Source organism: Erinaceus europaeus, chromosome 2 (genome assembly GCF_950295315.1).
Source record: "Erinaceus europaeus chromosome 2, mEriEur2.1, whole genome shotgun sequence".
Lineage (NCBI taxonomy): Eukaryota > Metazoa > Chordata > Mammalia > Eulipotyphla > Erinaceidae > Erinaceus > Erinaceus europaeus.
The window spans coordinates 25,226,133-25,251,286 of record NC_080163.1 but is presented as its reverse complement, the minus strand read 5'-3'; the positions used below and the strand labels follow the sequence as shown (position 1 = coordinate 25,251,286).

The 25,154-nt window shown below is 38.8% G+C and overlaps 1 protein-coding gene across 7 annotated transcripts in view; it reads right to left on the bottom strand.

Annotated features, from left to right (window-relative positions):
* The window catches only part of SNCAIP (synuclein alpha interacting protein), a 214,456-nt gene that overhangs the window by 141,893 nt on the left and 47,409 nt on the right, over nt 1-25,154 (bottom strand). The window contains exon 1 of one of the 7 annotated variants that reach the window (XM_060177450.1): nt 18,208-18,273. The exons of the other annotated variants lie outside the window; for them this stretch is intronic. The gene's annotated coding sequence lies outside the window, so the exon portion shown is untranslated. Of the gene's footprint in view, nt 1-18,207; nt 18,274-25,154 lie in introns of those variants that run through there. 7 annotated transcript variants of the gene reach the window in all.

Sequence of the window (25,154 nt, the reverse complement as noted above, 5' to 3'; positions counted from 1 at the left end):
GCCCTGGATTCCTGAGAACTTGTGAAAACCGAGTAGGCTGTAGCCTGTTCTGCATACAGGGATTGTGGTCGCATGAAAACCTCCTATTTGAAGAGCTGAGAGCTGGAGACTGTGTCACTTTCACATATGTCAGAGAATATCTCTTAAGTTTGCCGGTTCATGAACCTACTGCTCAGCTTTTAAAGCCATTACGCTTTACTTTTTCTAACAAAAACAAGATGAATAGGACTTTCTCCTAACAGTTATCATATTTATCTAAGATTTTAAAAAAACCTTCTTAAATAAAACTATTCATTAATTCATTAAGCTCTCTAGCTTAATGAGGCATAGCAGAGCTTCAAAGTGTCTTTGTTTTATTCAAGTACTAAGCATCTGTTGATTAATCAAGGAAAGGGGATATTCAACATAAAATGTACTCAAAAATTGAAATGTTCTGACATTATTTTGACAGTTCAAGCCTAATAAATATCTCAAATACAGGCTTCAGAGTATGATTTAGTAATTCATTCTCTGCTTCCATAATTTATTTCTCTGTGTTAAACCACAACAAACATGGCAAAAGATTGCTTTTGAAATCACTTTAGGTTGCAAATAATGTTCATATCTATTCAACAGAATGCTTTCCTATCTAGACAACTGTCTAGAGAACTGTTATTTTAAGACCTTATGTAAAGTGTATTTCAAGGTTTTGGACAAGTTTGAGAATATTAAATTATAAGAAAAAAATTCAAAAAGCAGAAACTCAAAACTTCTGCTTTAATAGATATGATTTGCTACAAGGAAGATTCAAGCTCTCAGTCCTGGTTTACCTTGTGTCTAATTCCATATATTCAGAAGTTTCCTTGAGTTCAAAAGTTCACAGCAGCAATTTATAAGGGTCTTAGCTCTGAAGTGAGCCAGAGAGAAAGTGCTGCTTTTAATCAACACGCAGCTACAAACCTCATGCTGCAGGGTCCTGTGCCAGTCTGGTCTGATCTAGAGAGTGCTGCCAATCCACCAATCCACACACTTTCAAGACACTTTTGAAAAGTTTGATTCTCCACCGGGTAAATTCAGACCCCTCCAATACCAAAAAAGGAGAGGAGAGAGAGGGAAGAAAAGGTAACAACAACAGCTGAAATGTAAAGGTGTTCCATATATCTAACTTTGGGGAATCACAGCCTTAAGGAGTGAGTAGGGGACTGGAGGGGGGGGGGGTTTGCTCTGTGGCTATATCCTGGAGATAGAGGGAAGAAAATAATATATTGTGCTAAACAGACCAGAAAAGTAAAGTGTTTTTCTGCAGGAAGTCAGATAATGACTATATTTGAAAGATGGAGCCCTCAAAGGAAGGCTCAAAGGAGATGAGGTAAAAGATGCTAAATAGGGAGTCCGGTGGTGTCGCATCAGGTTAAGCGCATGTGGCGCAAAGTGCAAGGACCAGTGTAAGGATCCCAATTTGAGCCCCCAGATCCCCACCTCAGGGGAGTCACTTCACAAGCGGTGAAACAGGTCTGAAGTGTCTTTCTCTCACCCTCTCTGTCTTCCCCTTCTCTCTCCATTTCTCTTTGTCCTATCCAACAACAATGACATCAATAACCACAACAATGTTAAACAAGGGCAACAAAGGGGGAAAATAAATAAAATAAATATTTTTTAAAATTTAAAAGATGCTAAATAGGGCAAATTAGAAAGGATTCTGTTATGGTGACTAAATATTCAACACAAGTCTCTCCTTAACATATTAAGGAACATTACCCTCTCCCCTCTTATTCAATCATACAGTTAAGACACTTAAAAGTATGGAAGGATTGAAATCAAACATTAGGGACCAGTGGCTAACTCACAAAGGAAAGTGCATGTGTTACTAGGAAGGACGTGGGTTCAAGGCCAGGTACCATCTGGGAATATTTGCTAGGGTTGGGGGAAAAACTTCATGGCCAATAGAGTAATGCTATGCTGTCTCTCCTTATCTCTGTCTCTCACCCTTTATCTAGAAGAACAAAAACATGGGTGCTGGGAATGGTGGAGTTGTAAAGGCACCAAACCCCAGAAATAGCCACTATGGAAAATAATTAATAATAATAATAGTAATAATAATAATATCTGAATTGTAATGGGCCAAGAGAAGCTGCTTTCTGAACAACCAAAGATATAAAGTCATGCAAACAGTTCAAGGAAAAAGGTTAAAAGCAGAGGCTATATTACAAGTGTAAGAAGCCTGAGAGGAGAGAGCTTAGCAGAGAGACACAACAAGTGTGGAGAGAATGGGAGCAAGTATAAGGAAACAAAGGCAGGAAGAGATGAGGACATGCAGGACTGTAAGTCCTGTGGAGAGGAGTTTGGAATTGACTCTGATGTGGATGAAAGCCAGAGCATGGCTTTAAGTGGGAGAATATCATGAACTGATTTATGTGTCCTGAGATCAGACAAGATGCTAGTTGGAGAACAAACTTTTCAAGAGTGAAAGGGTGGATACAGCGGACAGTTAGGAGGGAACTGAGAAGTCAGACCTAAAGCTCCAGTGACTTGACCCAGGCAGTAACAAGGCCAGACTCTGAATATATTATGGGGTGGAGCCAAGAGATTTTGGTGATGGAGGACATGTGGTTGTATCTGTCTATGTGAAGAAGAAAAAGGAGAGGTTTGAGGAAGCTTCCAAAGATAAGTTGCGTTTATCCCAACATCAACAAATTTCAAAAAGGGAATGACTTTTGAAAAACTAGAGGAAAATGATACTCAAATTCAGAACAGCCCTTATAATTTTTTTTAGGAATTACATGTGTGTGTATGTGTGTAAATTTTAAAGTAAAATTGCTCAATTATCTCCATGTAATCAAAAAAGAACGTCTTTAACTCTAGGCATACACACTCAATAATGACCTTGTAAAGAGAAATCCAACTCTTACAACATTCTACTGTTGCCAAAATACACTTCAGCCTATTATTAAACAATCTGCAAACATTTACACATGCAAAAATGTCACCCACCTTCAAAATGGGTTATTCTAAACCAGTACCAAATGCTATCTAATTGGAGAGATGAGGTACAGACCACTTAAATATCTCATTACACGTGTTACTTCCAAGTGTCTAACTCTTAGAGTGATGATGTGCCCCCCCCACCAATGCACCCATGGTTTGCTATGCCTGGAATAGTTTTAGGGGGCTTCATAGATATGGTGGTATCATTCCATTTCATCTAAATCCAACTCCACAGAGAGTGGAAGAAAGGGTATATCATGTGGGAAATTCCACTCCCCACTTCCTTCAATGAATCTAGGCTGATAATGGGCATGGGACTCAAGACAGGAAATTAGCTGTTCCACCCAATGGTTTGGTTCCCATTTATTTCATGGTGTGGGAATTGACCCTGCCAGGTGCCCTTCTAGTATTACTTTTTCCTGTAACATGGGGCTGTATTTCATCTAGTCCACAAAGGCAAAAAGCTGTTTCCAACACTGATGGAAAAACTAGCAGCACTGAACTTATAAGGAAGTGGATTTTCTAGGTAATTTAATGGGCATTCATAGGTCATCTTGACTAGACACAATTTTTACCTCATGCACTGAGCTTATAATTTGATCGTTTTTATAGGATGAAGCTTTGCTGTATACACTTATAGACAAAGGGTGGCTTCAACTTTACTCAGCGAGGGAACATCACAAAGAATTTTGTGTGACTATCTTCCATCTTGAAAGAACCTGAAAACACAGCTCTCTCAGTAAGACTTGGTGGTGGTGGTGTTAGATGGGGGAGTCATCCTATAGATGAAAGGCATTAATACAAACAAAAGAAAATATGCACATTTTGTGGAGTCTTACAAGTTAAATTTATGACCTTGAAACATGCTTGAAATCTAAGTTGAATCTGTTGGGTATTTATTTATATTACCTGTGAAATAACAGGGAATTTGCTTACCTATCAAGAAACATCTATGGTACGAGGTTAAACTTGAACAAAGAACATTGTACTGTCTCACAAACAAACTTTCATTCTATTAAAGATCATATGATCTCAAAGCCTAAATATTCCTTGGGACTATAAAACCAGAATTTATATCCTGGCACTTGTAGATTTGGGAGAATTGCCAAAAAAACAAATATGTTTTCTCTAATTAGTCCTAAAGGAGAGCGAGAGAAAAAAAAAAAAAAGAAAACCTACAACTTGAAATTAAGGTTGTTAGTTTAAAAATGCAATCGAAAACATGGTTCATAAACTTTGAAGGAAAACTGAATTTGTCTTATGTTTTAATCTGAATAAAAAGTATGGAAATAAATAGAAGCTCAGTGGATCTGCTTTAAAAGGGATGTTTCATTTACTGTTTTTGATTAGCTTATGTGTTTGCTCATGCTGAAACTCCTACTAGGCTGATCATTGAAAAGATCATGTAACAGAAGTCACATAATATTAACATGATTACTTCACTATATATCTGCTCCAAGACAATCAGCTTAAGTCAGGGCAACTTTCATTTCAACTGCCTTTGCTGAAAAGTTGCATAAACATCCCAGACCAGTTAATTCTTTCCATGGGCTTTAAGCCTCATTGACATGCAGATGAGAGACTGATCAAATGACAAGCCTGGGAGCCAAAAGATGTGAATGACTTACCCCAACAGTAAGTATGGGGACTAAGAGTTTTGCTAGCCCAGAGGACGACCATCAAGAAATCTCTGGGCTCTCATCACAGTCTCTCTGGAAAACCAGTATCTCTCAAGAAGAATATTAAGCTAGACTCAATCCTTGGAATTGTCTTTCTCGAATGCAATGAAACAAGTAGAAAGTAGGAAATTCTAGTTTTCTCCTTAACAAAACAACATACACAGTTTTCTGAAATAGGAAGAATAATGTCAATCAAGGAGGTGCAAATCTCAATGTCCGCTGGGGCAGGGTAGGCCATGCAAAGGAATGAACTATAAAATTTGAATTATAAATTCTGTCAAGACAAAGGGTAGTTTGTTCTCAATTCTCTCCCCACATCCTGTCCCCTATTTGGGATGTGGTTTATGAACATTCTCTCTCATTCTCCATATACATGTGTACACACACACACACACACACACACACACACACACACACACACACACACGGGGGCATAAAGTTGGAATAGTTCACTTGGATAGTACAGTTGCTTTGTCATAGGCATAACCCTAGTTCGAGCCAGATACCCAGTACAATGAAGCCAAGTTTCAGTATTGTGGTGTTTTTAACTCTGTGTTACGTCGATCCCTATAATTCTTTCTTCTTTTTAGATTTTTAAAAATATTTGTTTATTCCCTTTTGTTGCCCTTGTTGTTTTATTGTTGTAGTTATTGATGTCATTGTTGTTGGATAGGACAGAGAGAGAAATGGAGAGAGGAGGGGAAGACAGAGAGGGGGAGAGAAAGATAAGATACCTGCAGATCTACTTCACCACTTGTGAAGTGACTCCCCTGCAGGTGGGGATCCGGGCTTGAACTGGGATCCTTACACTGGTCCTTGTGCTTTGTGCCACCTGCGCTTAAACCGCTGTGCTACTGCCCAACTCCCTATATTTCTATATGAAGAGTCTGGAATGGAGCAGTGAAGCTTCAGTGATGACTAAATACATACATATATGACATTGAGTAGCTGTGTAATTTGGGGAGTTCATTCCTCATCTTCAAAGAGCTGCAACAATTATTTTATTTTTTTGTATAGTAGATCTAATGGAGAAGCTAACATTCAAAGTTTTACAGTGAGATACAACAGTGGTTTTCATACTGGTCCTCCTTCAATTCATCCACCCCTAGAACCCCACCTTGTACCCTCAGTATTGTCTCTGCTTTAATTATGTTAGGCTTTTGATTGAAAAACACACAAAAAATATATACGTCTTAATAAACTTTTATAAATTAAAGCCATATAATTCATGTCTTATTTCAAGTCATTCAATGGTTTGGTTGACCTCCTTACCTTTAACCTTTCTTTCTCTTTTTTTCTTTCTCCCTTTCTTTCTTTCTTTCTTTCTTTCTTTTTCTTTCTTTCTTCTTCCTTCTGTCCTTTCTTTCTTTCTTTCTCTTTTCTTTCTTTCTCTTTTCTTTCTTTTTCTCTTTCTTTCTTTCCCTTCCTTCCTTCCTTTCTCTCTCTCTCTCTCTTTCTCTCTCTCTCTCTCCCTCTCTTTCTTTCTTTCTTTCTTTCTTTCTTTCTTCTCTCTTTATTATTGCCACCAGGGTTATGGCTGGGGCTCTTTGTTAGGATTCCACTGCTCCCGACAGCCTTTTTTTTTCTTTCTTTCTTTTTAAAAACTTTCTTTATATTTTATTGGATAGGACAGAGAGAAATTGAGAGGCAAGTGGGAGATAGAGAGGGAGGGAGAATGACACTTACAGACCTGCTTCACCACTAGTGAAGCATCCTCCCTGTAGGTGGGGAGCTCCACCAACACTCAACACCCCCCCGCCCTTAACTTTGCACAAATGGAATCAGACAACATGTACTCTGGTGGCTTCTTATGTCCAACATAAAATTGGCACTGTTGTGTATAACTGTTGATAATTCTATTTCTAAATTTCCATTGATATTAAATACTAGCAAATGTACAAAAAAAAGTGATAAAAAGTGCTTTTGAAAACATAATGGTCATAGTAATACACTGAACCTAAGGAGACACAGCATAGATACTAGCACCTTTATGTATATGTAATAATAAAGAGTTTCCCATGTTAACAGGGAATAAACACTGATGATAAGTAACTGGAAGCTGGTGATGATTCCAGTATTGTTTTAGATAAATCTCCCAGTAGTTAACAGCGTTAATAAATTGTGCATGGTATATCAACTATGGAAAGCTATAACTTTATCTTTAGAGCAAGGTGATTTTTGACAGTCTATAATTCATCTTCATGATAAAAGTAAATCTTCACAGGAGTAGGCTTTTACTTTCTTACCAAGGAACCCAAGTGTATTCATATGATCTGTCATTTTCCCACAATTAGTGTTTCCTGTGTGTGTGTGTGTGTGTGTGTGTGTGTGTGTGTGTGTGCACGCGTGTGTGTGTGTTGTAACTGAACATTCGAATGACTATTTCCTTTTACAAGGGGCATAGTGGGCAAGAAAGGCTATTTGGAGGAAAGAAGGGATAGCTAGAACACAGAGTAGTTACAGGGCTGTAAACCTATTCTGTCAGATACTATAATGGAAGAAATGTCACTATACATTTGTGAAAGGCACTTACTACACCTATAGTGGACTTTAAAGTAAAATGTAGTCACTGAGTGATAACAATGTGCAAATGCAGGTTGATCACGTTACAGAAGCACCACTCTGGTGCTTCTGGTGGGAGAGTCTAATAGTGAGAGTGGTTATCCATGTGTGGGGAGGATATGGAAGATCACTGTACATTCTCAATTTTTTGTAAATCTAAAACTTCTTTAAAGAAATACAGTACAATAAAAATTTACAGAAAATGGAGGAATTCAAATTATCCAGGACTTTGCATAAGAGCACATATTTCCTAAAACATTTACACAACATTTTAATCTAAACAGTGATAATACAAGGAGGACTGACAGTGCTTTTCCCATCAACATTGATGGCAATAATAGTCAAACACAATTAATTGTTCTTTGCACTTCTCTTTTTATAAGGTGAATGTCAAAATCTTTATGATATTTATAATGTCTCTGAAAAATGTTTAGCTATAAGACATCCTGGAAATATATATATTTATTTATTTTCTTGTATATTTATTTATTGGATAGAGACAGCCAGAAATTGAGAGGGAAGGGGACACCTGCTTCATCACTCATAAAGCTTTCCCCCTGCAGGCGGGGATCAGGGGCTTGAACCTGGGACCTTGTGCATGGTAACATGTGCTCTCACCAGGTATGCCACCACCTAGCCCCCTGGAAATTTATTTTAACTTTCTATATAACAGATATAATTTGGGGACAGTAACATTCAGAGAGTGTTCAGAGGCAATATAGACACATCATGAAGAGATTATCATAGTACTTTTTTTTCACTATTTGGATCAAAGTGTTAAGAAAATATTTTAAGTAATCGGAACGTATAAATAAAATTAAGGGGGTCCAGTGGTAGCAAGCGCACATGGCACAAAGCTCAAGGATTTCAGTCCAAGCCCCTGCTCCCCATCTGAAGGGCAGTCGCTTCACAAGCAGTGAAGCAGGTCTGCAGGTGTCTATCTTTCTCTCCCCCTCTGTCTTTCCCCCCTCTCTCCATTTCTCTATGTCCTATCCGGCAACAACGACATCAATAACAACAACAGTAATAACCACAACAATTATAAAAATAACAAGGGCAACAAAAAGGAAAATAAATAAGTAAAATATTTAAAATTAAAAACACCTGTCAACAAAATAGCTCACATGGATAATAAACTTTTTCTTTTTTTTTTCCAGGGTTATTTCTGGGGCTTAGTACCTGCATTACAAATCCACTGCTCCTGGAGGCCATTTATTTCCCATTTTGTTGCCCTTGTTATTGTTGGTATTATTGCTATTGTTGCCATTGATGTTGTTGTTGTACAGGACAGAGGGAAATCGAGGGAGGGGGAGACCGAGAGGGGGAGAGAAAGATAAGATACCTGCAGTCCTGCTTCACCACTTGTGAAGTGCCTCCCCCTTCAGGTGGGGAGCCAGGGCCTCTAACCGGGATCCTTACGTTGGTCTCTTGCACTTTGCACCATGTGTGCTTAACCCACTGAGCTATAGCCCAACTTCCAATAACAAACTTTCTTCAACATGCTTTCAACTCAAGGTCTGGTCAACCCCCCACCACACTGGAGGAAGCTTCAGCACTATGGCTGGTGTCTTCTCCATCTGCCTCTAACTTTCTATCTCTGTGTCTATCTGAAAAAAGAAACAAGAAAAAAAAAAGATCAGGAGCAGTGAATCCCCGATTATGAAAAGTAAGTAAAAAATAAAAGCACACTTATCTCTTTTATAAGTGAGGGGCTTTGCATCTTTGTCTTTAAAGAATCAATGATATAATAAGGGAAAAGCACTTCACAAAGATACTTAGCTATCTAAGAAATAACAAAAAAGTGAAGAATAATATATTTGATCTTCCACAAGAGGCTATTAATTAGAAAATCAAGCAAACATTATTATAAAAACTGAGAAATTTTATTTTGTTGTTGCTATTGTCACCAGGATTATCAGTGAGGTTCTTTGCCTGCACAATTCCACCATTCCCAGCAGACTTTTCTTTTTTTTTTTTTTTTTTACTTTTTTTTATACCTCTGGCAAGAAATAGAAAGATAGAGAAGAGAAACACCTGCAGTACTGTCCTGCCACTTGTGAAGCCCCCCCCCCCCCACACAGATGGGGTACCAAGGACTTGAGCCTGTGTCTTCACACATTCACACGTTCACACATTCACACATTCACACGTTCACTCTACTAAATGTGTCACCACCAGGCCTCCCCCTTTCTAAGATTTTAATAAAATTTATACCTCTATTCAGATTTAGATTATAAATCAGTGCAAATAATTTCCAAGTTTTGTTCATTAGACTAAGATTCAGATTTGTAAAGTCAAATCATATCTCAAAATAATAGCATGCTCCTCATATTAACATGTAGTATATATCATTGATAGCAAATCAATACAAGCCTTATTAAAAGCCAACTGAAATTTTAAAGAGGTTATACAACATTTCAAAAACTCATCATGAACCATTTCCTTTTTTGTAGTGAGGAAAATTTTCCCCAGATAGAATTATGTTAATAAAAGCCTCAAGTGTCTATAAGAGACTTGAAAAAAATTATTAGAAATCAAAATTTGTGATTTGCTTTTCAGTCCACTATTTCTGTATTTTAAATAGAAAACCTACCAGTTAATTGTTAGTAGAAAATAAATAAATAAATAAATAAATTAAATAAAAGTGAATTTTCATCCTACTTATAAAAGCCCAGTAGAAATGTCAATAATTAAAAAAAAAAATAGGTGTACCTGATAGAGTGCATGTTACCTTGTCCAAGGCCCTGGGTTCAAGCCCCACATTCTCAACTGTAGTGGGAAGCTTTATGAGTGGTAGAACTATCTTGCAAGTATTTCCTTCTTTATACCACTTCCTCTAAGCTTCTATTAAAAAAATGGCCACTGTGGAAAACTGAGAAATGTTATGCATGTACAAATTATCATATTAACTGTCAAATGGAAAACATTAATCCCCAATAAAGAAATAATAATAATAAAACAGTTAAGGATATTGGACTTATGTAGACATTGAGTCCCAGTGATAACTCTGGTACCAAAAAGAGTACAGAGAAGCTAATTACTGTTTCCATTATGTATTCAAAATCTATTTGTGCTATCTTCCAGATTTCTTTTCCATTACCTCTCAATATCTTTTGCCATTATTCTTTAATGGGAATGTATTTGTCACATTCATCTGGACAGTGGGAAAAACTAACACAGAGACAAGACAATGCAAATATTTTAGACAAGGAATCTTTATTCTTATAAACCATATGGAATATTAAAAGCACTTTGCATATGGCCATTTAATCTTAAGTCCAGTCTGATATGAATGTACTAAATCCTATATAAGTGGATTGATACATATTACCTTTCCTATATGATAAACCCATTGTGTTTTCTGCAGTCCTATGTCATTATCTAAATAAAATGCCTTAGAAGTATTGTTTTAAATGCTAATTACTGTTTAAATTTCAGACAATTAAGATTTCAACCTAACAATCTGAATTTTTCATCTTCCAAATTTAATTTTTAACATTTCTCACTTAATTACTTATGCTACCAAAAGTACTGTTAGATCTGGATACAATCAAAATTTCAAATAGATTTGATGAAAATATTAGTAGTTGCCCTTCACAATAAAAAGTTCCAGACATACTACAAGAGAGTACTGTGGAACTGAAGGAAGTTTCAGGGCTATGGTATCACTATTTTCCTTCTCTTTCTGTGCACTTACGCGCGCGTGTGTGTGTGTGTGTGTGTGTGTGTGTGTGTGTATGTGTGTGAGAGAGAGAGAGAGCAAGAGCGAGATGGGAGACACACATCTGGAGTGGTAAGCACCTAGTATTAAAAAAGAAAGAAGTCTTATTGTGAAACCTTGAGGTACTGCCATATATCTTGCACTATCTGAGAAAGAAATCTCAGTGGTTTCTTGAACTGAATCTTTATTAATTTTAAAAATAAATTAAATTAAATCTGATTTGCATGGACATCTAATTCAAGTATGCCTTTTTATGACCAAAGGAAGATTTCTGTATAGTTTGATAGCCCTTATGTTGTTTTAAAGTAGCCTCTATTGTTATATTATTCACAGGATGATAAGCTGTTACTTGAGTAATGATCTGTAAACACTAATGGATAAAATAAACAAAAATATTTCAACTATAAAAAATTGTAAGCCTTAAAAAAACTTAATAAAAACATGTAATTAAAAAAAAAAAACTCAAAATTCCTAGCAATTTTTGTGATGAATACGCAAGCAGTAGTGTAATCTCCTTGGGTGACAATGCAGAAGTGATATATGGTGGTCTCATCTTCTGGATGAGTTTGGGTGAAATCAGATAAGAGACCAAAAGATCAAAAAATAATTTCACTAAAAACACCTACCGTGTGTTCCAATTTAATAATTGAAAACATCATTAAGAAACACTGAGCAGCAAACATTTTGAAAATGCACATTGAACATCATTTATGATTTTTGTTATTTCAAAACAGCTACTAGATGAGTTAGACATGACCTATCTCCTGCATATTAAGGGATGAGATCACAATATACCACTTTTTGGGGAAACTAGAGATCATCATCACTGACAAATCTTTTCTTCTGAGAAAGACTATCATCTGTTCTTCTGGTATATAGCCAATAGACTGTATACAAACACTTCTGGTTCGAGCAAAGGTTGGCCAAATTTGCATAGCAGTCAGCCTTCCTTGGTTGAGATCAGCACAAGCATCTCATCACAGTCAAACAATAACAAAAGATGTCACACTGTGGTTGATTAGAGCTCTTTTAGGTTTGTCTGGGTTCCAATGACACCAAATGCAGAAACAAACCAACAAAAAGTTGTTAACTGGGTATGCTAAGTACACAATCACTACAGAAGAAAAAACTGCACATTAAATCAGTTCTCTGTCATAATTTGTCTCATAAACCCCCCCCCCAAAACACCCACCTCTATTATTGGGTGATAGAGAGATTAAAATGAAGATTGAAGAAAGCAGAAACCAGAGTCTACACAAAGTAGCAAAAGCAAGAATAAAGGAAAATCTTTTCAGTTGAAGGGAATACAAAAAAAAATAATAAGTTGAATCAATTGAAAACTATTGGTGCTATATCAGAGATCATCAAATCCAGATTATGATAACTAATCCTCTGAGCACACATCTACTGTTTCTAACAAAATTCTTTAGAATTAGAGAAAGTAAACAACACTGAACACTAAGAATAAATACTGACCTTAGCTAATTTCATGGTCTTTGGTGTTCCAAATTCTGTCCCTTTGTAGCAAGCTCAATCTATTCTCCTAACTTCAACAAGAACACTCTGATCTTATCTAATACCTTCTTCATTCTATCTTCCATATGGGATCCATCTTTCTGCCAGATTTTCCAGGAAGCAACCTTAGAGTAGCCTGGAGACCTGTCATGACCCCAGCATGTATATATGGCATGTAAACACATGCACAAAGCTAAAATAATAAAAGTTGCTACCCCCAAATACTTACAATTAAGCTTGGTCAGTTATGAGTTATGGGTTAGAGTCTGAGCTAAAATGCAGAAAGCAATTTATAAAGCTCTTTAATCCATTTAAACTTCCTCTGAGGCATTATCATTGTGCACCAAAGAAAAACACAAATCTAAACTATCTGACTGTATATCTAAATGTGTAAAAAGTATATTGCTCCCAAATTTTATAAAATTCTTATTCATTGAAAATAATCCTGAGGAACTTAATTAAGAGATGAAATTTATCTCCTATCTTTAAAGGGAGTTTAAACCAATTACCTTTGATAATTCTTTTTTATAAAACACAAATGTCCACATAATCATTTCGGAGTTTATAAGTCTTTTCAACTAGGATAGACCTCTGAACTCAGATATCACCATGACTATTTCAATTGTAGAAATGTGGCATGACACCCCAAATGCAACTTCTGCAATAAATCTATAAACTTTTACTATAGTTGAATGGAAGTTTGAGATTCTTCTGATAATATGTCCTTCCCCACTACTTCCTAATTCAACAAGACCTTACTATCTAATTTTAAGAGTGAATTTAAATGTCTACATAAGAATACATGCAATACAATTATTCTTTACAGAAAGTATGCCTTTAGTTGATGAAGGAATAAAGGGATGTGGCCAGAGGGGCTAGGATAGTAGACTGCAGGAAAGTGAGCTACACCCTAGAGGTTCTGGACTGGGGGAAATATAGGCTCTAAAGAGGAAGCAGGAGGTTCCTGTTGTCATAGGGTTTAGAGGGCAATAAGTAAGTAATTGCTATAATTGCATTATTTGGCAACTGGATTAACTTTGAAATATCCCTTTGTTAGGATTTGCTGTATCATACACAATATCACCATTATTTATGTCCTTTGACGTTATTTGTATATAGCTGTGTCACTGGTTGCTTCTGTTCTCCCTGGTCTAAGCTTTTAAGAGAGTCAACCTATCAAAGACTCAGCCTATGGTCTGTGCACTAAAAAGTCTGAAATGTTCAATCAATTTTCCCCTCTCATATTAATTAAGTAGTGATTTATATGACTACAAGTTAATAGGAGTGTACATAAACACCATTCCCACTACCAAAAGACTAATTGTATCCTCCCTTCTCCCCCACCCCAACCCCTCACCCCTGCCCCATGAAGCAGAACAGCCACCCTCCCCCTCAACCCAGGGTTTTCACTTTGGTGCCCTACTCCAAATTCAGTCAAATCCTGCTTTGAATTTCCCTTTCTCTTCTTCTTCCTCAACTTCTGTTTATGAGTAGGATCATCCCATACTCGTCTTTATCTTTCTGACTTAGCTCACTTAACATAATTCCTTCTAGCTCCATCCAATATGGGATCATTGTTCTTAACAGCTGCATAGTATTCCATTGTCTATATATACCAAAGATCTCAGCCACTCATCTGTTGTTGGGCACCTGGTTTGCTTCTAGGTTTTGGCTATTACAAATTGTACAGCTATGAACATAGATATACACATATTTTTTTGGTTGGGTGTTATGGAGTCATTGGGGTTATAACCCTAGGGGAGGAATTACTGGGTCATATGGAAGGTCCATGCCTTGCCTTGTGAAAGTTCTCTAGACTTCTCTCCACAGAGGTTGGACCAATTTACATTCCTACCAGCAGTGCAGAAGGGCTCCTCTGTCCCCATATTCTCTCCAGTATTTGTTGCTGCTGTCCATTTTGATGTGTGCCATTCTCACCAGGGTGAGGTGGTAACTCAATGCTGTCTTTATTTGCATTTCTCTCACAATCTGTGACCTGGAGCAATTTTTCATATGTTTGTTAGTTAGCCTTTTGAATCTCTTCTACAGTGAATGTTCTGTTCATATCCCCTGACCATTTTTTGGCTGGAGTCATTTCCTTTTTTGTTGCTAAGTTTGCTCAGCTCTTTGTATATTTTGGTTATTAAACTCTTGTCTGATGTATGGCATGTGAAGATATTATAGCAGGGGCCCTATTCAGGGAGTCCTGAGATTCCCAAATAGACATAATGAGCCTCTACTTGGAACAAATCCCTTTTGCCATTGTGAACAGTCATCTATATCAGGAACAACATAATAGATTCCTTTGTAGACCCACATAGGACCTTGCCCTCAACATGGATCAACAACAATAGAGAATGTTTCATTTTCCAGAGGGAGGCTGAACAACATACTCTATGCTACACCTGAGGAAGATGGGTCCTGAAATTGAGTTAGCTTGGAACATTCCTTCTCATGACCAAAGAATGTGAGCTCAAATCTACAGGGATGCAGAGGTCATATAGGCTCCTAAACTGAATATGGGCCCCAGATCACATCAAATAGATGGGGTTTGCAGTCAAAGATATTTATGGACCTTTCCCATATTTGGGAGATACTCTTTTCCCTGAGCCAGTTTTCTGGTCTTTTTTCCAGCCAGGACATCATCTCCCCAGACAATAACTGGAATCCACCTGCATATCAGATTTCAGGCTCAGAGAAAAAGAAAAAGAAAAAGAAAAAAGCCTAGTATATCCACAGGCACTTTGGAATATAACTAAAATATGCCTACTAGCTACCTACAAAACAGAGACTCTGCCCCCCCCACCCCCACAACTCTTCATCTGCACTATTCCAGCCTTTAGGTCCATGATGAATCAACAATTTGTTTGTCTTTGTATATTATCTCTCTTTTCAGCCACCAGGTTCCAGATGCTAGCATGATGCCAAACAGAATTCCCTGAACAGACAACCCCATCAGTGTGTCCGGGAGCTCCGCTTCCCCAGAACCCCACCCCAGAAGGGAAAGAGAGAGGCATGCTGGGAATATGGATCAACCTGTCAATGCCCATGTTCAGCAAGGAAGCATTACAGAAGCCAGACCTTCCACCTTCTGCATCCCAAAATGACCTTGGGTCCATATTCCCAGAGGATTAAAGAATAGGAAAGCTATCAGGGGAGGGGATGGCATATGAAGATATGGTGGTGGGAATTGTGTGGAGTTGTACCCCTCTTATCCTATGTTTTTTTCAGTGTTTCCTTTTTATAAATAAAATTAAAAAAATGAAATTGAGAGATGTGTGAAAGACAGAGGTGGAGAGAACGACAGACATCTGAAATATTAAAAATTTTAAAAACACTTCTGAAATATTTTTAATATTTTTATTATTATTAGATAGATACAGAGTGAAATTGACAGAGGAGATGGATAGACAGATACAGAGATGCCGGCAATCCTGCTTCACCACTCTTGAAACTTGTGCACTGCAATGTATGTGCTTTGCCAAGTTCATCACCGCCTAGCTCCTAAAAGATTTTCTAATATTATTCATCATATGCTCTAGAATCTCCTAGAAAGCTCTTAAATTGATTCATTTTTAGATGCCACCCCCAGGATTCTAATACCTTTTCAGAGAGTGGTACCTAGGCAGGAACACTGTAAAAGAGTCTTCACATAATTTGAAAACACAATCAGGTTTGAGCTAAATTAATATCATGTGGGCCAGGAGGTGGTTCACCTGGTAGAACATACACTTTACCATGCATGGAGACCCGGGTTTCAGCCTCTGTTCACCACAAGGGAGCACCAAGAGGGAAGCTTCAAGAATGCCTCTCCTTGTCTCTGTCTCTCTCTACCTCTGTTGTCTTTCGTTTACATCTGAAAAAATAAATAATCCACTGGGAGCAGTGGAATCATACAGACATGAAATTTCAGCAAAACTCTGGTGGTAGAAAAGAAAAAAATACTATATGAAATATAGTTTACAATATAATAGTGACAATTGGTAAATAATGTTCCTTTTCTGGTAAAATTATGTAACAGGACTAAACTAGAACTATTACTGCAACAAAGCAACAACCCCAAACATGATTCTTTTCACAGTATTCTATAAATAAGACCTAACAGGATTGTTTGGATAAAATATTCATTATTCCAAGGTGCTACATCCAGTACATTGTTTTAGTTGAAGATGTCAAGTAGTCCTAGAAACTGAAAACTTAATTAGAAAGGACATATAAGAAAAAAAATCTACATAGCTGAAAGCATGTTATACACAGGTGAAAAGTACCAAGGACTTTCAGGTTATATGGAGAACAGAATATTCAATTCTGTATAATTTATTTGTTTTATTGAAGTGATGATTTTCTAGGCTATATACAAATGAATCTCACCTCCAGTTGTGTGTTATCATGCCTAGCCCATGGCCAATGTGCCATTCTGCATGTCCCCCCACACACACACCACTGCAGGACTGTCTTCCCCACCATACCCCTCCCCCCCTCAATTTAAGAACAGAGCATATTTTTATAGGACTGTGCTCATGATTTTAGCATGCTCTGCACATGTGCACACAGATATAAGCACAAATACAAACACACACTATTGTTATCTTTGCAGGCTAGCCTCAAGCGCAGAAGCCTGTTAAGAGACAAAAAAGAACTCATTCTTTAACATGTTCCTCTGACCAGGCAAAGAAAGCAGAGCTGCTAAACAGATGTTCTCTGTGGGAAAGATGCTTTGACCGCCACTTCATCCTAGTAAGCTCTGTAAAGCACTTCTTTATACAGGCCTTCCAGAAAGCTGTAATATATTATAGATGACAAAGAATACACAATCTTTTCCAATAATTTGTGGAGAAGATGAAGAAAGTCAAATGACACTGGCTTCTTGATAGGTCTACTGAAGTATACATTTCCCCCCTTCCAGCTGCACTGAAACACTGACTTATCTCTAATGATAAAAATTAGCTCACTCACATCTGGGAATCATTCATGGAAAGCTTGCCTCAAACCCTGTTCTAATTATTTGGTAATACAGTTAATGTGGTTGAAAAACAAAAACCCTACACAATCCATTGACAACGGCTTTCATTATAGACATAATTAGATCCATAGTGTTAGTGCCTCTTACAAACCTACAGTTCAAGTCTCAGTCAATGAAATTACTTTCTATGTGGCTACTAAAACGTTTCCCAATTGACTTTAGGTTTTGTTCTACTGTGGACTGGACATGCTAAAAGATTTAGATAATTTCAACCCTACTTTCACTTACCCAAATTCCAATAAGGTATTTGAAAAGAATGTGAAAGTCTTATTGTTGAATAAGTAGAAGGAAATTTATTTAAGTGTCTACTGAGTAAGCTGTCTAGGAGATTATTTTTAACAGTATTATAGCCTAAGCCTCTATAGTCCATGAATCTAAGTTGTGCTGGGGACAGGATGTAGTTGAATTTATTGGCCAAATTGCCTGAAACTTGAATAAAGAGGAAAAAGGGAAGTTTTACTTTGACTTTGGAAAAATCATCAGCTATCTGAGATCATCTATATTTCCTCATCTCTAACACTGGAATCCTACTTTGAACCCCATTTAGTGATGATAATGTACTTAGAACACATAAAGCCACATAGAAAAGATCATAGGATACATGAAATGCATTTTTTAGTTTTAAAGTCTCAGGGAGGATGAATTCTAAAGAACTGCAAAAATGCTACCAGCCAAACCAGATAGCATATAAATCATTAGATTGGGAGTTCAGAGGTCATAGGAGCATGACTTTGCCGACTCACCAACATTTCCAGAAAGTACTTTAGTTGAAGGTTGCACTGAATCTCAAGATACAAAATCATCAGAGGGTATAATTTCCTATAGGACAGGAGAACATAACATATTTATATTGACAACAGAATGAGATTTATTTATTTATTGCAGCCAATGCATTGGATCGACCTTCCCATGGTGCATCTCGTGAGTACCCATTCATTGGGGAAACTGACGATCCTTCCTAGCCGACTAAATCCACATGGATCCCAGTCACTTTCAAAGCCAGCAACAAGCAGCTCCTGCCAGCTTTCAAGCTGTTGGTCCTGCTCTTCGAGTCCTCCAACTTAATGTTGAGGGGCTGTCCTTTGCCAAACGTGTTCTTATTGGTCAATTGGCGATTCAGCATCAGGTAGATGTTATCTGCCTACAAGAAACACATATAGCAGTCGATGAAACTGCTCAATTCACCATCAGTGGATTCGATTTAATATGCTATAATCTCCATCCTAAGCATGGCCGAGCCATCTACGCCAAATCGTGTCTTGCGGACGTTTACCATACGGCCTCTTCGACCTTCTACGACTCCATTACTATTGGAACTATTCAGTTTATCAATGTATATAAGCCCTCCAGTGCCTCATGGGATAACGAGGTCCTGCCTAGCCCGAATCACCCAGCCGTTTACGTTGGAAACTTTAATAGTCATCACCAAGACTGGGGATATTCCTCCACTCGTGCTGACGGCTCTATCTTAGCCAACTGGGCTTCAGCGAATGACCTCTCCTATTATACGATCCCAAACAGCCAGGCTCTTTTCACAGTGCTAGATGGAATAAAGACTCGTCACCCGACCTGTGCTGGATTAGCACAGTCAACGGCCAAGCCTTTCCCGCTACGAGACAAGTTCTCAAGATCTTCCCGCACAGTCATCACCGCCCAGCTATCATCCACATTAGTTTCCAGCTCCCACTGATTCTGTGCTCGGAGAAACTAAGATGGAACTTTCGGAAAGCAAACTGGCGTCTGTTCAGTGATCTTACCAACAAATCTATTCCTGCAATTCCAATTAACTCTATCCCCTCTGAAGATTCCTACAGGCGCTTCGCCAAGCCATCTTCAAAGCAGCTTCCCAAGCCATTCCTCGTGGGAGACGTGCTAACTATACGCCTTGTCTTGATGCTGAATGCGAGCAACTACTAAAGCAGTATGATGAGTCGGGCGACCCAGATGTGGCTGACCATCTCATTGCCTCCCTGGATGCAGCACACCAAGCCCACTGGCAACAACTCACGGAAAGTCTGAACTTCACCCACTCAAGTAGGAAGGCCTGGAAGCTTCTTCACAGACTGGGTGCCGGTAGCCAACCCCCTCCCGTCTCCCATCCTCCCGTATCTCCAAACTCAGTGGCCAGTCACCTAACTCAAGTTGGACGTGCTAAGATTGACCCAGTCTGGAAAAGAGAAATTTCCCATGAGTGGTCATCCCACTTCCGGTTATCTTGTCCATCTCCAAAACTCTCTCCCTTTACACTGTCTGAACTGGAAGACACTTTGAAGAGGGTTAAACCGGGAACAGCTGCTGGCTATGATAACATCACCCCAGAACTCATTCTTAACCTGGGCCCCGTGGCAAAGAAGTGGCTCGCTTCATTCCTGTCCCACATCTTGGAATCTGAGTCTATGCCCAAAGTTTGGCATTGTGCGAAGATTATAGCGGTTTTGAAACCAAAGAAAGACCCAACACTGGCCGCCAGCTATAGACCAATTTCTCTCCTCTCCGTGTGTTACAAACTCCTTGAGAGGCTGCTTCTGTCACGTATTTCTCATCTTACAGAGAAATTCCTATCACCCGCCCAGGCTGGTTTCCGCCCAGGAAGATCTACCTGCGAACAAGCCCCTGGCCCTCTCAACTTACATTGAAAATGGATTCCAGAAGAATTTAAAGACGGGTGCTGTCTTTGTTGATCTCACAGCAGCCTATGACAGGGTCTGGCACTGTGGTCTCCTGGTCAAGATCTCAAGATGCCTGCCTCCATGGGTGGCCAACACTATATCGTTTCTTCTCCAAAACAGAAGATTCCGGGTTCATCTGGGTGACAAGTCTAGCAGATGGAGACTTGTCTCAAGTGGCCTCCCCAAGGGCTCTGTTCTGGCTCCTATGCTATTTAACATTTACATCAATGTCCTCCCAGAAACTGCTTCAAGGAAGTTCATCACGCCGATGACATCTGCTGTGCAACTCAGGCATCAAAGTTCGACATCCTCGAGGAAACACTCACGAAAGACATGTCTCTGATATCTGATTACTGTAAAAAATGACGACTAATCCCTAGCACTGCAAAAAACGGTATCATCTGTTTTCCATCTACACCATGCCTCGGCCTCGTGTGAGCTTAATGTGCAGCTTGGCGATACGAGAATCCGGCATGAAGCCCAGCCAGTCTATCTTGGCGTTACTCTCGATCGCACTCTGTCATTTCACGAACATCTCATAAAAACTGCAGCAAAGGTGGGCGCGAGGAATAACATCATTGCAAGACTGGCCAGCTCCTCATGGGGCGCGAGTGCTTCCACACTGCGATCATCATCTCTGGCATTATGCTATTTCACTGCAGAATACTGTGCCCCAGTATGGTTCCATAGCCCCCATGTCCACTTGGTCGATTCCAAATTATATTCCTCCATGAGGATAATTTCTGGAACCATCCGTTCCACCCCGGTTCCATGGCTGCCAGTTCTTAGCAACATCACCCCGCCAGATATTCGTCAGGATGCGGCATCATCTAAGTTCATTTCCCACGTCTACGCTCGACTGGACCTGCCAATATACGCGGATATCTTTGCCCACCCTGTTCAACGCTTGACGTCTCGTCACCCAATCTGGTCCCCTACGCCTACACTGAACTTCTCTGTTCCAGTCTCTTGGAAACAGAGCTGGCAGTCAGCTGAGGTAAAGAACAAACACCTCATCACAGACCCCTGTAAGCGTCAACTCGGCTTTGACCTAGCACATTATGATTGGGCTCTCCTCAATCGCTATCGAACAGGCCATGGCCAGTGCGCCGCTATGTTCCATCGCTGGGGAGCCAGAGACAACCCAAACTGCCACTGCGGCTACAGACAGACTATGACCCACATAGTCAACGACAGCCACCTCTCCAGATTCAAAGGAGGTCTCGAAACTTTACATCGGGCTCAACCTGATGCTGTTGACTGGCTACGGAAGAAGGGCAAACACTAGAAGAATTGCAGCCAAAGTTACCACTAGGGCTTAATGCCTACATGACTCTATCTTTCCTGGAATCCAGTTTTATATTGAGAGTGAGTGGGACAGAGAGGGGAAGAGACAGAAAAAAAGACACCTGAAACACTCCTCCACTGCTTTATGGTGATGTTATTTCTTGACATTCAGTGCAACCTTGAACTGCAGGCTTTTCTGAAATGTTGGTGAGTCAGCAAAATCGCGCTCCTGTGATTTCCAGACTCCCAACCCAATTACTTTGCCGTGTCAGGATACATGCCCACAGCTTTTCGATACCACACTTGGTGGACTGTGTATCTTTACTGATTGTTGCTGTTTGTACTGTTTACTACTTGCCCATTGGTTTCTGGGTATTATGACCAAGTCAAAGATGTTGTGCCCCAACTTTATGATGAAGTACAGATTTCTTGTTCAAATATTTTATGTAGCCTGGAAGGTGGTGCAGTGAAAGAAGTGTTGGATTAAAGAATAAATATGGTGTCCTGAGTTCACTCCCTGCCACAGTGATGTTTTGTTTCTATCATTAATGAATAAAACAATACAAGATAAGTAAGATAACAAATAAAACTACTTCAAGAGTGTGTTTTGGCCAGGGAGGTGTTTCAACTGGTGGAAGCAGGATTTGTATGTGTGAAGTTCTCAGGTTATATCTTTAGCACCATATATAGCAGAGTGGTGTTCTACTATTCCTTTTAATAAATACAACTTTAAAATGATTGGGGAGGAAAGGCTGAGGAAACAGCATAATGGTTATGCAAAAGACCTTCAGTCCTGAGACTTTAAGGTCCCCTACCTCTGTAAGCTAGAGTTGAGCAATGCCCTTGACTCTGTATCTCTCTCTCTCTCTTTCATTAAAATAAAATAAATATAAAAAACATTGAGGATGCAGTAGATAGTTAATCTCATGGAGCCCACACTTTACTACATATCAAGACTCAGGTTTGAGCCCCCAACCACCACATGGGAGCATCATGCAAACGGTAAATTTCACAAGTGGCAGAGCAATGTCTTGTTCTCTCTCCTCTCTACTTTCCTGTCCATTCTCTATTTGGAAGGGGGGCAATTATTTTGGGAATGATGGCATCACACAACTATAAAGCTCTAGCAAAATCCTGGCTGAAAAAAATCAAGTGTATTGATCCTTAAAATGTATAAAAATTGGAGCCAGAAAATAGCTCACTAGGTAGGCTGCCTGACTCGCTATGCATGTGGCCCAGGTTCTAGTCCTAGCACCTAAGTGAGATGATATAACACTAGAGGAAGCTCCATTGCTGGGATATATCTGTTTCTTTCTGAATGGAAAAACAAAAACAGTCTGAAGTAGTGAAAACATGTGCAAGACCTTTGTGTGAGGCTTTGGAGTTGTCATCATCATCATCATCATCTTTCTCTCTCTCTCTCTCACACACACACACACACACACACACACACACGCATGCACGCACGCACATATATCTTTGTAACTTGAGTTAAATTTAGGAAACTGAAAAAATAAATGCAAACTAGCAGAGCACTGAAAACACAGAATAAAAATTAAAACCTTTTAACTCATGAACTCACTTTAAATTTCCAATCTCAGTTATTTCTAAAACTGCAAAACAAGCGTTCAGAGAGGAACAACTGACCTTCCATAGCTTCTAGTAAAACCACCTCATGATAGCCTTTTTCTTAGTGACAGATTTTCAATGACTGCTCATATAATACATGCTGCTGTTTGCCTATTGTTGCTTTTTCACCCCTTACATTAAAACCCTCATCTGGGTTTTCTCTCCTCATTTCCTTACAGTTCAAATTTTTCTCTTATCTGAAGCTATTGTTTCCTTGACATGAAAAATAGACTCTAGGAAAACTAATTACATCAAATGAAGGAAAAATTCAATCTCAATTATGGCATAATTAATTCTAAAACCATTAGGTAGAATTATCATACTTGAAGCTGTGCTTCCTTGCTAGAAATTCAATTTATTTTAAGTTGTATCCTCACTTTTACCTTTCCGTAGCAAGTGTCTCTAAATTACCGACTCATTTGGTCAACAATTCTTCATTCAAGGATTGAAAATTATACACCAGGCATTGATCTTCACATAGCGAATACAATGTCAATTCCTTGCCATATGTAGCTTAAATTTTGATGGGGGAAAAAAAAGACAATTCACAGTTACATACATGACTTCAGCTTAAAAGAGGGCCTGGGAAGACAACAGAACAGGTGAGGGTGACAATTTATGTTGTACTATTTTTCCTTTTTTTTTTTTTCATTTTGAACCGGGGACTCAACAAATGCATAATTCCACCACTACAGGTCAATTTTACATTTAGACAGAGGGAAGAAACAGACACAAGAATAGAGGCAGAGGCAGGGTCTGGCGTGACAGCATAATGGTTCTGCAAAAAGACTTTCATGTCTAGGGCTCTGAGGTTCTGTGTTCAGTCTCCAGCACCACCATTATCCAGAGCTGAGCAGTATTCTGCTTTTTCTCTCTGTATCTCTCTCTCATTAAAGTAAATTGTATATAAATTACACACGGACATACACATATGGATATGTATATATGAAAAGAGAGACAAAAATGAGACACCATAATACTGGAGTGTCCTCTAATGTGATACCTGTACCATAGCACCACGTAGGTGGTGCCAGAGCTCAAATATGAGCTGTGAGCACGGCAAGGCAAAAGGCTGCCCTCTCCTTTGAGCTATCTCTACGGTTCAGTGCTTCTGAATAGAGTGCTTACAGAAATTCTGGTAATATAATTGGGCAGAGCTATCAGAAAAGAAATTATAAAGGAAAAAAAAAAAACCCTTGATCTTTGTTATTAAGCTACATTATCCACTTCCAGAGATGTTAATATTTTTGTATTCAGTGCCAGGGAATGAACCAAGGGTCTTGACCATGTGTGATATGGAGATCTGATTATTTCCACCCTAAGGAAAGGAGAAGAAGAGACAAAAAGGCAAAAAGGAGAGAAATCAAAACACATCCCACCACCCATAATGCTCTGTTGGTGCTGTCCATGGTTCTCGCATATAGTGTTGGAGGTTGAACCCATGTCTTCAGACATAATAAGGAATGCACTGTACACACTAAAAATCTCTTTTAGTTGCCCAAAGCAGACATTTTTGTCCCTCTTTAATTATGGCTTCTTGACTGGGGAACCACTGAGTAATAGTTGTCATCCTAGGGTGATTTCACCTCCAAGTTTGTTTTTTTTTCCTTTAATTTTTATTTTTTCCCTCCACAATAATGATGGTTCTGAAGCACGATAAAGGCCGATTCATCCATCCCTGGTAATCAGAGCATTTCTGATTATCAAAAACAACTGGGAAAGGAAGTTGTTACTCACATACAGTGGGGAGAAGCCAGACATAGGGCAAAGCATCCTTCAGTGCATAGGGCCAGTCCCAAGATAAACAAATAATGAGCTTCCAAATGTCTGTGGGACTGAGGTTGAGAAACCCTGTCAGAAAGGAGAAGGTAAGCATGGCCTCTCCAAAAATTCTCATTCTTGCTTAAGAGAAAAATAAATAAAGGGGTGAGGAATATATATATATACATATATATACATATATATATATGCAGAACTTATTTGGAATGCAATCATTTGATTTGTTAAAGCAGGATATAATTGCTAATGTCTCATTATTTAAGTTTTTTTCAAAGATTCTTTCATTTTATAAGAGAAAGTGAGAGCAAGAGCAGAAGAGAGAGAGA